The following is a 14,279-nucleotide window of genomic DNA, read 5'->3' on the forward strand; positions in this document are numbered from 1 at the left end:
CTTTCACATCTCAGGCATAATGCAGGGGTACCGCAGAAGACAGTCAGCTGTTCTGAAAAAGCACAAGCGGGCATCCCCAAACAACCTGTGCTATTAGATGAACATGAGCAACAAATAAAAGAGCTAAAAAAGAAAATCGGCAGCTGAGCGCCACGCTGCAGGAATTGCTCGAAAGGCTAACACCACGGCAGCGAGATATGCAACCCCAAACGCCATCTCGGGAAGGTGAACAACCTTCACCGACAGCTAAAGCACAACGCGGCCGATCAAAAAGTCGCGTCGGGCGTTCTTCGAGTAAGAATGTTACGGCGAATTCTAAAACACCGCCTTACACAGCAGCTGCGCCGTCCCAGCAGAGTAAGACGCCCTCAGCGTGTCAACCTGTCACTGCTCAAGACTCGGCATGTGCACAGATGTTGAGCATCCTAAGGCAAGAAAGGTACACTGAGACTCAGCGTTTAGAAAAAATCTACGGGAAGAATTTCAGGCTGTAACTAATGCAATACAAACGCAGATGCAAGCACATTTCATGGAAATCCACAAAATTCTGCAGACTCCAGATGACGAACCGAAATGACGTAAGCCGGCAGATTAAATATGGCTACACGACCTATAATCACTGAATGGAACTGTCGCAGCTTCACGCAGAATGGTTCCACAGTAAGACAGCAAATTAAGCAACTCAAACCTCTTGTATTGCAACAGGAGACAAGAGGACCATGCAGAGTTCAAGGTTACCGAACCTTTCAAAAAGCTACCATACTAGATCAGGGCAAAGGAAATCAGCAAGCGCAAGGCCAGGCAGCTATTTTAGTTAGGCAAGACTGCACTGCTACCGAACTCCAAATTCCACACCTAAGTAACGAATTTAGAGAGGTAGTGGCAGTTAAGCTAAGTCCGCCAGGACATCGTCCAATGGTTGCAGTCTCCGCGTACTACAGGCCTTTAACGAGCAATGATCGGAACGACTCCTTTGAATGGCTGCGTGAGGTAGAGGCACAGGCGGGAAGCCTTCCTATCTTAGTGGGCGGCGACTTAAACGCCAAACATCCAACCTGGGGCTACACCACGGCTTATCCGAGAGGGTGCGCATTCCACGATGTAATAGAAATGTCGACTTTGAAGATATGCAGCTCACTGAACGCGCCAACCCGTATAGGGCTGCACGCGAAGCAGCAGGACACGACACCCGATTTGACGCTAGCCTCTGCCGGGCTCCTGCGGCAGTGGGAAGTTAAATCGACAACATGGGGAAATGACCATCTACCCATTATCATTACGCTCAATCGGAAAAAGGTTAGAGAGAAAAGAGAGGTACTTGTTTTTGATTGGGAAAAATTTTCAGTGGCCACCGGGGATTGTTTTACAGATTTCGAAGGTTTCAGCGCTGCAGTCGCCGAGGCGCGTCCATACGCCAGGGAATATATCCCATGCAATGACACCGCGACGCACATGGATATGCACCTAGCAAATCTCCACTTACGTCACCACAATTTATAAAAGCATTCAGCAATGCCCACAAAATGACAACGCGGCCTTCATATATTGATGCACATATTTGCTCACAGATATCTGAAAACTAACGTTAATTTCTGGAATTATGCTTGGAAACTTGTCGGCGTTATCACATGACTACAATGTACCAATACTTCTATTATGCATAATTAGTACATCTATGTTTACAATATAGCCATGCCAGCTAGTGCCATCTGCAACTTAATGTTCTTCATATTTAATTCCTAACTTCATGGCTTATGCATAATTGCCACATTGAAAATTAAGCCCAGCATTATGGCTTCAATATGAACTTGAAATTAGGCAATAATGTGCCCAAAAATAAAACTTTCCTATAAATAGCGGCTGATGGCTTGGCACATTGGATCCTAGGACTTGATATGCCATGATGTTGAATAAAATTTGACCACACACTTATAGAGACTGTAAAGCAGTCAGGACTTAAGTTCATAGTAAAAGAAAGCGGAAAAACAAAACCACAACACATGTAGAAATGAAGGGGACAGGACGACACAGTACTAGCAACTGAAGTTTAACACGTGCTTCGCTTTTTAGGGGCGAAGCTCCTTAAGCCGTGGGTCGTGCGTCCCCGATGTATGTAGTCGCCACCTCTCGTTTAGTTCGTGGAGTGTCCGCTAGATGGCGGTACTTGTATATGATGAAAACACGGCTCAAGGCCGGCTAGATAACTGAGGACGACAAAGTGGGAAGCTCGAGCAGCAACCACGATTTCTATGAGGAATACGACGCTCGGGTCTTCGGTTCTTCGGACTTCAACGCCTGATGCTCACCACCCCTTCACGAAGCGGTTCTGCCAGTGCGATCCCGCAACCCGTTCCTGCAGTGGATACTCCTGTCCACCGCTACACAAGCCCTACATCAGGAGAAATGGCCACCGCCGGCGCTTCACAGGTGACAGTTGAGCAGCCGATGCGAGATGTTATAAAAGTATACTGTAGTACGATGTAATATGATGAAAAGATGTGATGTTATGAAAATATGAATGATGTCATATATGGCACCTGCCATTGGACGCCTGCGAGCATAAAAGGCACTCGCTCTTGGTGCGCACTCGGAGTCGTCGGATTGATAAGGCTGCTGCGGAGCGGCGAGCGCGCAAGGCGGCGGCTGCTCGGCGACGCCGCAAAGATCCTGCCGTTCGAGAACGAGAGGCCCAGGCGGCACGGCAGCGGCGCCAAATCCTGCCGTACGTGAAAGAGAGGCCGAAGCGTGTCGTCAGGCTGCACGGCAGCGTCGCCAAGATCCTGCCGTACGTGAAAGAGAGGCCCAAGCGTCACGGCAACGGCGCGAGGACCCCGCCGTACGCGAAGCGGCACGGATGCGGCGCAAAGCGTATCTCCAAAACGTCCGACAACGGGAAGCGGCGAGAAAGCGCGCGTATCGACAGGCGAACCCAGAGGTGAGAGTTCGAGAGGCTTCTGCAAAACGTGCCAAGAAAGAAAAAGGAAGGTGCTGACGCGCGTTTCAAGAGAGACTTTGTAGACGTTTCGTTCGGCCACAGTTGTGATGTGTGCGACAGATTGTGGTTCTCGAACAGTCTAGTCACGATATCTTCCATCAAGAACGACCAGGCTCCTGGTTCCATCAAGAACCAGGAGCGGCATCGTCATTATGACAGTATACCTTGCAATCTCTCTACTGGAGACGTCAAGGCGTTCATCGACGAGGCAATGCGTAAATACGACAGGAACAAACCGTTTCTACTCGTCGGCGATTTCAACGTTGACGTTGCAGACGCAAATAAGCACTAGTTGATGCAACACATATGGCATTCAGATATGGACTCAGATGCATATCGTTTGACCACCCGAAACCAACCACCATCAGGGGGACTTGCATCGATGCAGTGTTTGCCAACTTCAAGGTAACACCCATACAAGAACCGCTTTCCCTGCATTTCACCGATCACAAAGCGGTGATAATGAAGGGACCACGGAAACCAACAATAAAAGTTTGATGTTTAACATTTCTCACGTGTTTACTTTAGTGGGGCGACTTACTAGTACTCACGGTTTACCGATGATGACCTCCGGAGCTTCGCCCCACTGATCATCATTCACCCCGTGGATATGCTGTAATATTTTTTAGACATGTTTTTACTCTTTCTGCGACTGCGTGACTCTTTAATTTTGTAGTTTTTAACACGAAAGTGTTTTATGCCGGTGTCCACCAAGTACTTCCGTCACGGTTATGACGTTGATAAAATGGACGCCAACGGGTGAGAAAGAAAAAAAAAGCTAAGATCCCCCGCTGGGAATCGAACCCACGACCTTCCGGCCGCGACGCTAAGCGCCCGACGCTCAACCGACTAAGCCAACTTGCCTGACGGACACTCCACGAACGCGCCTTATATATTTCACACATCCTCTTTCGCACGGTGCTCTCTGTTGGCGGTGTAGGTAGGCGGGGCGGAGCGGGGCGGTGCCGCCGTCTGTGAGATGTGAAAAGAAGTAATGCGTCAAGATCGACATTTACTAGCGCTTACTCCGAGATTGCCTGCGATATCGGAGGTCATGGTTAAAGCGTCTCGTAACCAGCGAGTGACACTGGCCGCGCTGGCGTCGCCGAGGGAACCTAGACGCAGTTACGTCGTTACGTTCTTTGCCTCCCGCTTCGTGTTAGCGTGCGCCGGCTCATCGGAGTAGTGCAGCTTCCACATGCACCAACGGGATTTCTCCGTCTCCGACTGCTTCGATTGCGAGAGCACCGACTAACAAAACTGCTGCAATACGCGTTGCAAAAAGGACACGATTTCGACGGGCGAATGTCGTGCCTTGGTGGAGCGAGACAGAGGCCAGCGGGACGCACACGCTTGCGGCTCAAGCGACGAACCTCTGCCTCCGGTGTTGCTGAAGAGCAGTGTGGTAGTGTATGCATGAACACAGGCGTCGGTAACCCATTACTAGTAAGCACACACTGCCGCTTCTCTCCTTAATTGACGACGTTTTGAAGAAGTGCATATCGGGTACCAGTGTTGAATATGAGCTTGTTGATGTCATCTTTACGCGCGATTCACGATTCGCTGATTCCAAATATATGTTCACAACTTCAGCTACCACAACGGTTTAATCATGATCATGAGCGTTAGTCGTCGCGATGGAGACATGCCACTAGGCGTCAACATGGGTGCATCGACGTCAAACGGTGCTACAGCTGCCAAACACCAATAGACATTGTAGAAGCTCTCATATATACTACACGATAAGCAAAACTTCTGTGAAGACACGTTTCACTTTCGTGTTTATACCGATTCCTATGACGGAGGGATCAGCCATGTTTTTTTTTTCATACAGTGTGTGTATATCTTTCTGCGGTTTGCATTAAACTTCAGTTGCTAATAGCACATCATCCTGTGCCTTTCATTCTCATTTCTCTGTGCTGTGGGGTTTTTTTCCGCACTTTCTTTAACTATGAATACACATCAACTCGCTCAACTGTCCATTTTAGGATAAAGTTTGCTGAATAAAGCCGTTTCCACTAAGTGTCATTTTGAACAATGCGAAATTTTCAAATGCACATGCTACTGGAAAGGTTGCATGCAGTATCATGCATAACCCTCTGCATCAATCCCAGTATTTGCCCAAATGCTGTAAGATGTAAGAAATATGTTCGAGATAGTGTACAGTGAGGCACAGTGTAATGTTCCCACAATACACTGTCTCGTACACAAGCAGTGGGCGAGCAACTATTGCTGCTTTGCCAGAAATGTCTTCCTGAAAATGATATCAAAAAGAAGTTCATTAAGCTTTCTGTGTCCATAAAAATGAATTTCTCGCCAAGGACTCACACTTCACTATACTTATTGCAGACCTTTTAACAAAACGTGAAACAAATTCAAAATTGTGAGGCTGCTAAGTAGTTCCTTGTCAACTTTTCAAGTACACAGGGCGAAAAATACACGAAGGTAAAGAAATGCAAAACAACACGAGAAGTGTTACTCTTGTCCTGTGTACCACCATTCAGGTAGATTTCGATGTCAGTCAAGTTATCATTATAGTGTAAAGGGGTGTGAATGTTAGTGAGGTTCACGTCGTATTTAAACACGTTGGACACTAGATTCTTGATCAACCACGAAGGTTCTGTTTAGGACTGAATATTGGGCAACTTTGGCATTGATTCATGGCAAAAATTAACAGCATACTTATAATGTGGACAAAAGAAGACCTGGACACAATGCCAGCGTTTTCACCTTGTCAGAAATCGTGTCAACAGTGAGAACACTGTGTACAGATAATAAACACTATGGCAACATAATTGAAAACAAAATAACGAGAGGGAAGAAACAAGGTGATTCAACAAGCTGGTTCAACAGGTTCAACTGGCTTATATCAATGTGATTAAAATAGACTTGCATAACTAATATATCTCCTAAAGGCTATATATATGCATATGTAACCCTGGCAAGTTCTAGTGCTGATATTTGACTAATGAAGTGACAATACCATAAAATGCATGCTCTTCACAACAACACACACTGTCACTTAGCGGATGTCTGTCACATCATATGGCCATAATTATGTTTCATCATATGGTCATAATTATGCGACGATTATGCCACATGTCAACGCGCACAGATTGACATCGAGACTGAGGATCAAAACAAGCAAATCAAGCATGAAAACAGCATAAACAGAAAACAAATTTGGCCTCAATGCACATTTCCTCACATGACAGCGTGATAATAGCGGCTTTTTTTTGCTTTAGTGTATACTCCTTGAAAGCTGTCTGCTTCATTTACGTTTTATCGCGAGGAAGGGAATTATGTTGTACAAACATCTTTTTTCACAGCGCACTCGCGCATCGATTAGCTGGCTGTGCGAAGCATGTGCTATATTCACAGGAGTTTCTAAACACGCATGACACATCGTCGCTATGTGAGCTTAATGACTGTTATTTCTTTCTTTTACAGCGAAAGCTGTTATGAGATCATTTCACCGGCCGTTTCTGGCGCCGTAGTTGTCCGCCGCCGCCGCCGCCGGTGTCTGTAACCAGTATAGCTCCAAATAAGAAAAAAAAACGAAATAAGAAAAAAAAATCCGGCAGATCCCACGTACCGTTCCAGGATGGAACGAGGTTCGAACCTGGGCCCTCTGCGTGGGAGCCCAGTATTCAACCTCTGAGCCATGCCGGTGCTTGAAACTGCTTTGCAAAAAGGTCCTATACAGGCTTCATGTCGGGAAGGAACCACATTAGCATATGCAATATAGCGTGGTAGGAGAGTAAAATAAGCACCAAGCGTCGCACAACGCGAATTCTGTAACCAGGCGTCACACAATGCGAATTGCGCAGCGAGTAGGTTGTTGAATGCTTCCAACCCATTACAAAGGGCTCTGCCATAATTATTCGTCGTCATCATGCACAGCATCAACAAAGTGCGCATAACGCCTTACATGCGTTTAGCAGGTACCACGGCTCTCCGTCAAATGACGAAAAATGACGCAGTGCCTGCTGCCCTACTTCTCCAAAGTTACAATGATTTAGAGCGTAGTGGGTTTCTCGCAAGTGCACTTGTATTGGTTGCCAAGGAGCCCGTAAGCGCATGATCCATTTCCTCGGGGTCTCAGTGAAGTTCTTCGCCCCCCCCCCGTCTCTCTCCCACGTCAACGTATGTTATACAGCATGACGGGAGAGGGAAATAGCGAGCGGGCGTCACCCAATGCAAATTACATAACTGGTGGGCCGTTTAAAGCTTCCAACCCATTACAAAGGGCTGAGCCATAATTCTTCATCGTCATCAGTCGTCGCGTCAACGAAGTGCACATAATACCTTAGAGACATGTAGCTGGTGCCTCGCTTCTCCGCAGAATGACGAATAACGGCTTAGTAGGTGCTCCCAAACTTCACAAAAATTGTGAGTTATGGCGTAGTGGGTACCTTTCTAGTGTACTTGTATTGTAGCCCCAAGAGTGCTTACAACGGACTCTACAAACGCCGCTCTTCCAGCTTTCACTGTGACTGTGCTGCGGTTTCAGCGCAGGCCTGGCGTTTTTTTTTTCGATTTTTAAATGCGAAGCATTTCTTAGCGAACCTCAGGCACTTTGGGCGTTTCTGTCTACGTACCTATCTATCTATCTATCTATCTATCTATCTATCTATCTATCTATCTATCTATCTATCTATCTATCTATCTATCTATCTATCTATCTATCTATCTATCCATCTATCTATCTATCTATCTACAGTGAAACCTCGGTGATACGATCACAGCTCATACGAATTTCGGGATGATACGAATTTTTCGTTGTTCCCGGCAAAGGCCCATTAACCTGCAATGTAATGGAGTACAGGTGTTGCGAACCGATTTTCACCCAGCGACGTTTGATACGAACGTACGCTACCGTCCAGGTACGAAGAGGTGCTGTCCGCGCTTTCGCGGAAGGCGCGCCAAGCACGTGTGAGCGCGGGAACGCAAGCGTGGGCATGCGCGCCGCACCGCCAAATCGTTAGAATCATGGTGTAAGAAAAACACTTTTCTTACGGTCAGAATAAGCCTTCAGAGACGCGTCACGGCCTCCGAGATTGTGTGCGCGAATCACTGAGGCTCTTATGTGCCTCCGTGTGCCTCCGCATTTAGATTACAGAGGACATTAGCACCATGTTTTTTTTTTTCTAATTCGTAGACGCGGGCTGCGGTCATTGTACTGTGTTTACGCGTGCCTGCCTCGTGCATCAGAGATCCCATGAAAGGTGGACGAGGACCGAAAGAAGGCGAGGACGGTCTTGTCGAAGGAGTCAGGCCTCACAACGTCAACATGCGCGACCACTGAGGTCGCACTTGTGTGGGCACGGCCGTAAATCTCTGCAAAATATCCCCAACACCTCCGCGATAACAAAATCATAACACAGGACCGTGGTTCTGTAACTTTGTGGCCTTGATTCATCGCGTCAAAGCGCTTCTTTTGTTACTTTCGCTGCAGTACTCCGGTCTCATGCAAAAAGCATACTAAAATTTGATAGGGGCTCTTGCTGTCGCGGGTCACAACGCACCTGGTTCTTTAATTAAATACGCGCGTACGGGCGGTATATTTAAAAGTGCTGGTATGATTACCGACATCTAAGAACTTCACTGACAATCATTCAGGGTTCTTCCTAACGTTGCTTTGGCCCTGAAAAACAATAAATGAAAATGTACGCCAGCTTTCTTTTGTCGCATGCTAATTTCCCATGCTTTCTGGTGATACGAATTTCGGATGGTACGAATATTTTTGGTGGTCCCGTGAGATTCACCGAGGTTTCAATCTATCTATCTATCTATCTATCTATCTATCTATCTATCTATCTATCTATCTATCTATCTATCTATCTATCTATCTATCTATCTAGCCGCCTACGTCTGAGCGCTGTCCTGGTCGTCTCCATAACTTCTAATATACCAAAATTGGCATAACAGGGGATCAGTGTATGGGGAACACGATTCACTGGTCATGACATGAATAACGCAAAATACCTGTCGCGTACGTCATAAAACCCTTTCTCTCAGTAACGTGTGGCACATACCCGCATACCAGAGTTTATGATATGCGGGTATGTGCCACAAGTGATACATAGACTCAACCAGCACAGTGAACGCGAACACACACATTGACACGCAAGCAAAGTGGTAATATTAATAATTGTTGGGGCTTTAATTTTGACTATTTGGTATTCTTTAACGTGCACCGAAATCGCACAGTACACGGGCATCTAGCATTTGCATCCATCAAAATTCGACCGCCGCGGCCGGGATCAAACCCGCGACCTTCGGGTCAGCAGCCGAGCACCGTAACCGCTACACTACCGTGACGGACACAAGAAAAGTGAGGAAGCTGAAGACAGAACATCCCTGGAAGACGCTCAACTACCATGCACTCGTTCAGGTGGTCCGCAACGTGGACCACATGGATTACGCAAAAACCGGGGTCAATGCTTCCTACAATAAATTTGCCGAGAGAACCAGGCCTCTCATCATTACCGGTGACTGCAACATTGATTTATCAAGACCTAACAACGCCTGGTCTTTATACTGCATGACAGACGGCTTGAATGTGGACAGGGCATCAAAAGACCTCGCTGCCACGTGCAAGACCGGAGGTGTCATAGATCATTTCATCGTAAGAGGCATCCAGGATTTCCACCAGCTGTGTTATACCTCGCACTTCACTACATTTAGGCCCCTCGTAGCCGCGATCACGGACGGATCCGATTAACAAGTCCGGTTTAGCTGCTGGTGCTCACTCATCACGGTGATGAGGACCTTGTTCAAGAACTGTCAAGAACCCCTTCTACACATACACATGGGTTCGTGAAACGTGCGTGCGTTCCCGTGATAACAGATAAGTATAAGCATAACAACTGTAACGCAACTATAACAAATGCAACTGTGACTGTAACGTACGTGCAGTGCGCCTGCGTGTGCCACTCGGCTGTGTGTATCCAGGGGAACTTTGCTGAATGAAGCTTAGTTGCGAGTAACCCCTGTCCTGTGAATTTGTGTTTCTTATTTGTGCTGTTCGGATTCGCGCTATCAAGTATTGAAGAATATAAGCACTACATATCAGCTTACCGCGTCTGGTGATGGTAACACCCATGTTGCTGTTGGCATCGTTACGCAACTGTAAACAAATGGTTATATAATACATATGCGACTCTTCAACATATGAGTGTGCGTATGCCACTTCCACATTTCTCTAGCGCCATTCCGTAACGTTTCGCCACAGTCACCATCCCGCGCATGCTTCGCATAACATCGATTCCCACGGTGCGTGGGATCTGCCGAATTTTTCATTGCACTTTTCACTCGACGCAATGTACAGGACGATACCTTCAGCTGCCCGAGCAACGATAAGGACGCGCGAACAGAGGAAACATTAGTATTACCAGAGTCCTTCAATGTATTACTTACCATTGTGTTCCCGATGGTACCGCGAACGCAGCGTGCCCATCATCTGCTTGGTAATATACACAGCGGCAGGCTCGCTTGATCGCCGGGACAATGTCACACCATATTCCACCCGCAGTAAGACCCGCAGTAAGGCATATTGAACTGTCGTCAAACCACGCATTTCACGTCCAGCGGCAAAGAGCAGGCACAAAACGCACGCACACGGCCGACACAGCTGGGCAGTTCAGAAGCGGCGTTCACAAGGCCGGGGAATGACGGCTTTGCTTGGTCATCCCGCACGCTGCTGGGGCCAGCCTAAAACGACTCTCTTCTCGCGTTTATTTCTTTTTTGCTTTTTTTTTTTCCTTCGCGCGGGCATACGTCGCGACGCTTTTTCAAACCTCGCTTGTATTCCGACGCGTCTGATTGTCTGATTTCCTCGCTCTCGCCCACGGCAGGCGGGCTGCAGCCGTCCGAAGGTCGAAGGGCATTTTATCTCGTTTCCTCCCGTTCACAGTGGCCGCTTAAAAAGAATCGCGTTTTTATTTGCGTCGCGTTTTCTCCGCACGGGATTTTATTCCGTGCGATGAGGCAGGCCGCCTTGGCCAGTTCGTTATCTAAAAGCGTATACTGAGTGTACATGCCGTGCTAATCGGCTGCATCGAGGGCTTGCCGGCTTTTCCTTTCAGTTTAATTTTGATTTGATGGAAAAACGACATAAGCGAAGTCACGAAGCGAAGTAACGACAGTACCAATGCGAAGTATCATTATCAATGCGACATACGCGAAGTAACGACAGTATCAATGCAAATAGATCGCGTCAGCGCTTACAACCCAGACGCGATAGACCGCGCCGCGCCGCGAGAAGCAGCCGACCGGAACTATTAGTTTCCAGCAGCAGCCGTCAACACCGTCAAGTTACGCGGAAAGGAAACCACACAACATTGAAGCGAGGTGACGTAAGGCACTGGGCGGGGCTCCTCGAATGGCGCTGTCCTTTCCTCCGGAATGAAGCGAGTTTAGAGGGAGTTGAGAGGGGAACCAGCGCTGGAGTTTCCTTGCCGCCCTGGCGGTAAAAGCGCGCACTTCTCAGCCGCTCCCGCGGACGACACGCACAAGGATGGCTAGTAGCGAAGGCGGTGCGGGCACTGAACGCCGAACAAAAAAAATGAGGCTGACGGTTACTGCAGCGTATATAAGTGTCATAACTACGTAGGAATGAGAGGTGATATATCTTTCTACGTCTTTCCTGCGAAACCATACGAGCAAGAACGGAGGTAACGTTCGATACAAGCTGTCAGGCGAGCGGGGTAAGTTCGGTCCTCTCTGGCGGCGTCGAGCTGGGGTCTAAAGCGAATTTCGCGTGTTTCATTGTTTTATACAACAGTGAAGACGGCCAGCTATGGGAGCACTTGAGGCATGTCAGTTGACGACGTTGCATCGGCTAAGTTACTGAGCTCGAGTGCTACCGCTGCGACGTGCTTGCAGGCGCCGTCGCTGCCGGCCTTGCAGGAACAGGTGGCCCCACTTATCAGGCGCTGAGACGACAGCTAGAGGCGAACACATAAAAACTGCATTAAGTAAACGTGCACAAGTTTTCGTTCGAAATGAAAACATGTAGTGCCAGCGTTGCGATCACGCACGGAAGTCAACTCGCTGTACGATTAAACCAACTGTGCGATTTACTGCGTACAGCTTCGCGCTTATTTTACACAACTACACGCGCCGTAAAGAAACAGGACAGGAACACGCGGTAATAACCGATCTAGTATCAAATGCTCGCTTACCTGAAGTGTGACATCGTAGCTGGCTTGGTGTACTTGCGAGTGGCATTTCGCTGCAACTTGATAATCGCTGTCACGGCACGACACCGTCTCTTCCACATCGTACACGTATTTCGCCTTGCACAGCTTCGCCCCGTTTTCAAGTGCCTTTCTGCGGAAGTGGTCCTCAGGCCATATTATTTTACTAAAACCATAGCGGAGCACAACTGGCGCCATAGCTGTCAACCCGGGAACCACGCTAGCGGGTTTACGCAGGCGCGCTCGCCGCGGCACACTGCGAAAAATATATAAAGCTTTGCAAATTTTCTTCAGTATTCTTTCGCTTGATGGCGCTAGCTGAATGAGCATTGGCAGAACCTTGTTAATGTTTTATTTTCTCTCTCTCGGAAGCTTGAACCGAAGCGAAACGACGCGCACAGCCGAAACATATGCGAGCTGCAACAAACGTCGTCGGATCGAGCGGCGGACTTATGCCGCGACTTCCCGCCAGGCGCATTTTTTCGGCGCGCCACCTATCCAGCGCTGGTCTCCCATATCTCCGGTCCTGTGGCGGCACGGTGCGGCGCCGCTTCTGCGCCTGCGCGCAGCGTCGACACTACTAAACCGAGCGCCAGTGTGATAAGAACGCTCTCGCCCTCAGAAGAGAAAAACTGTGTGTGCTCCCGCAAGGTTCAGTTGTTGCTGTTACGTCTTTTCGTGTGGACGCATTAAAGTTATGTGTACCCACACTTCTTTATCTTTTCAAAAAATTCTTTCGGCTAAATATTTCTGGGAAGGGTCCGACTCATTCCCGGGTGTTTTTCACGCCAAGCCCGAGGAGTGGTTCATGACCCCTTTAAATAATTGCCGCCGTTTCACTACCTTCAGCAAAAACATTTCGAAATTCAGAAATTACGAATTACTGTTAACTTTGAAAACATTATTTCCCTTGGGGCATCTTCCCTGGGTCACAGCAACAGGAACATTTGCTTAGCCGTATGCGAATTCCTTAGGGACACAAGAAGAATTCCTTGTTAATTATTCCCAATTGAATTTGGTACATCGGACTTTCTCGCGCTATCATTGTATGCTATATGATTGGCCCTTTCCTATTTTTATTGGTACAGAAACTAATAATTCTTCAATTATTCTATATACCTTACACGGCCGATTAGTTCCTTTCCTTCGTCTACATTCTAAATTTCCCCACTTATATTAACCGCCGGTTTCATGGCCAATTCCCCGTAGTGGGTACCAAGCAAGCAAGCGCTCGGTGTGTTTCTGTGCTGAAGCTGTCTTGTCTTCGTGACCCTTTTGCCAGGCACCGTGCCAAAACTCTTCAGAAGAACCCGCCTGTTGCAAACGATACATACATTATGCATGTTTGAAACGGACGGCGCACAAACAAGGACAAAAGAAAGGTACGACACACCACAGAGCGCCCGTTTCAAAGATGCATAACCAATTCCAACTTGCCCAGACATCAATTCTTCTGCAATACATACATTATCTGTAAAATATAGCAGCATTTGCAAGTACTTGGCACCGAGAAAAAATTACACTATCTCCCACTAAAGGGAACCATGTGGGGTCGACTTGAACTTCCGTTCATCACGGGCACCTTGCCCGATGTTAACGCGTCCTTGCAAGTGGAGCACACTATGAATTCACTGTAGTTGCTGTTTCTCGTCTCGAACTCTTGTTGGAGCACGCCACGCGGGTTCATCGCGCGTCTGCAGAATCTCGTTCCCCGACGCCATCACGTGATTGCTGAGAGTGTAAGGGGGAGACGCCACAGCATCTTACCCAGCGCGTGCCAGCACTCATGGTTTTGTCTGCGTTACGCCAAGCTAGGACAGCATACGGCAGCCCGGGCCCCTAAACTGCTCTGCGCCTATCATCATCAAGGCGGTCGAAGAACAAGAGAAAGAAGACTTCTCCTTGGCGCGAGCGCGCGCTCAGATGGCTATGCTAGGTGGACGTTCGCCAATGGAACCACGGACACAGCCCAGCGCAAAGCTGCTTCGCATCTAATATCTGCTGAATTATTAGAGAGTTTGAGAATTGGGGACACAAGACGATGGGCCCCCAAGATGCGTTTGGCAGCAGGCTGCCAAACG

This window comes from Rhipicephalus sanguineus, unplaced genomic scaffold (assembly GCF_013339695.2).
Source record: "Rhipicephalus sanguineus isolate Rsan-2018 unplaced genomic scaffold, BIME_Rsan_1.4 Seq8838, whole genome shotgun sequence".
In the NCBI taxonomy this organism is placed as follows: Eukaryota; Metazoa; Arthropoda; class Arachnida; order Ixodida; family Ixodidae; genus Rhipicephalus; species Rhipicephalus sanguineus.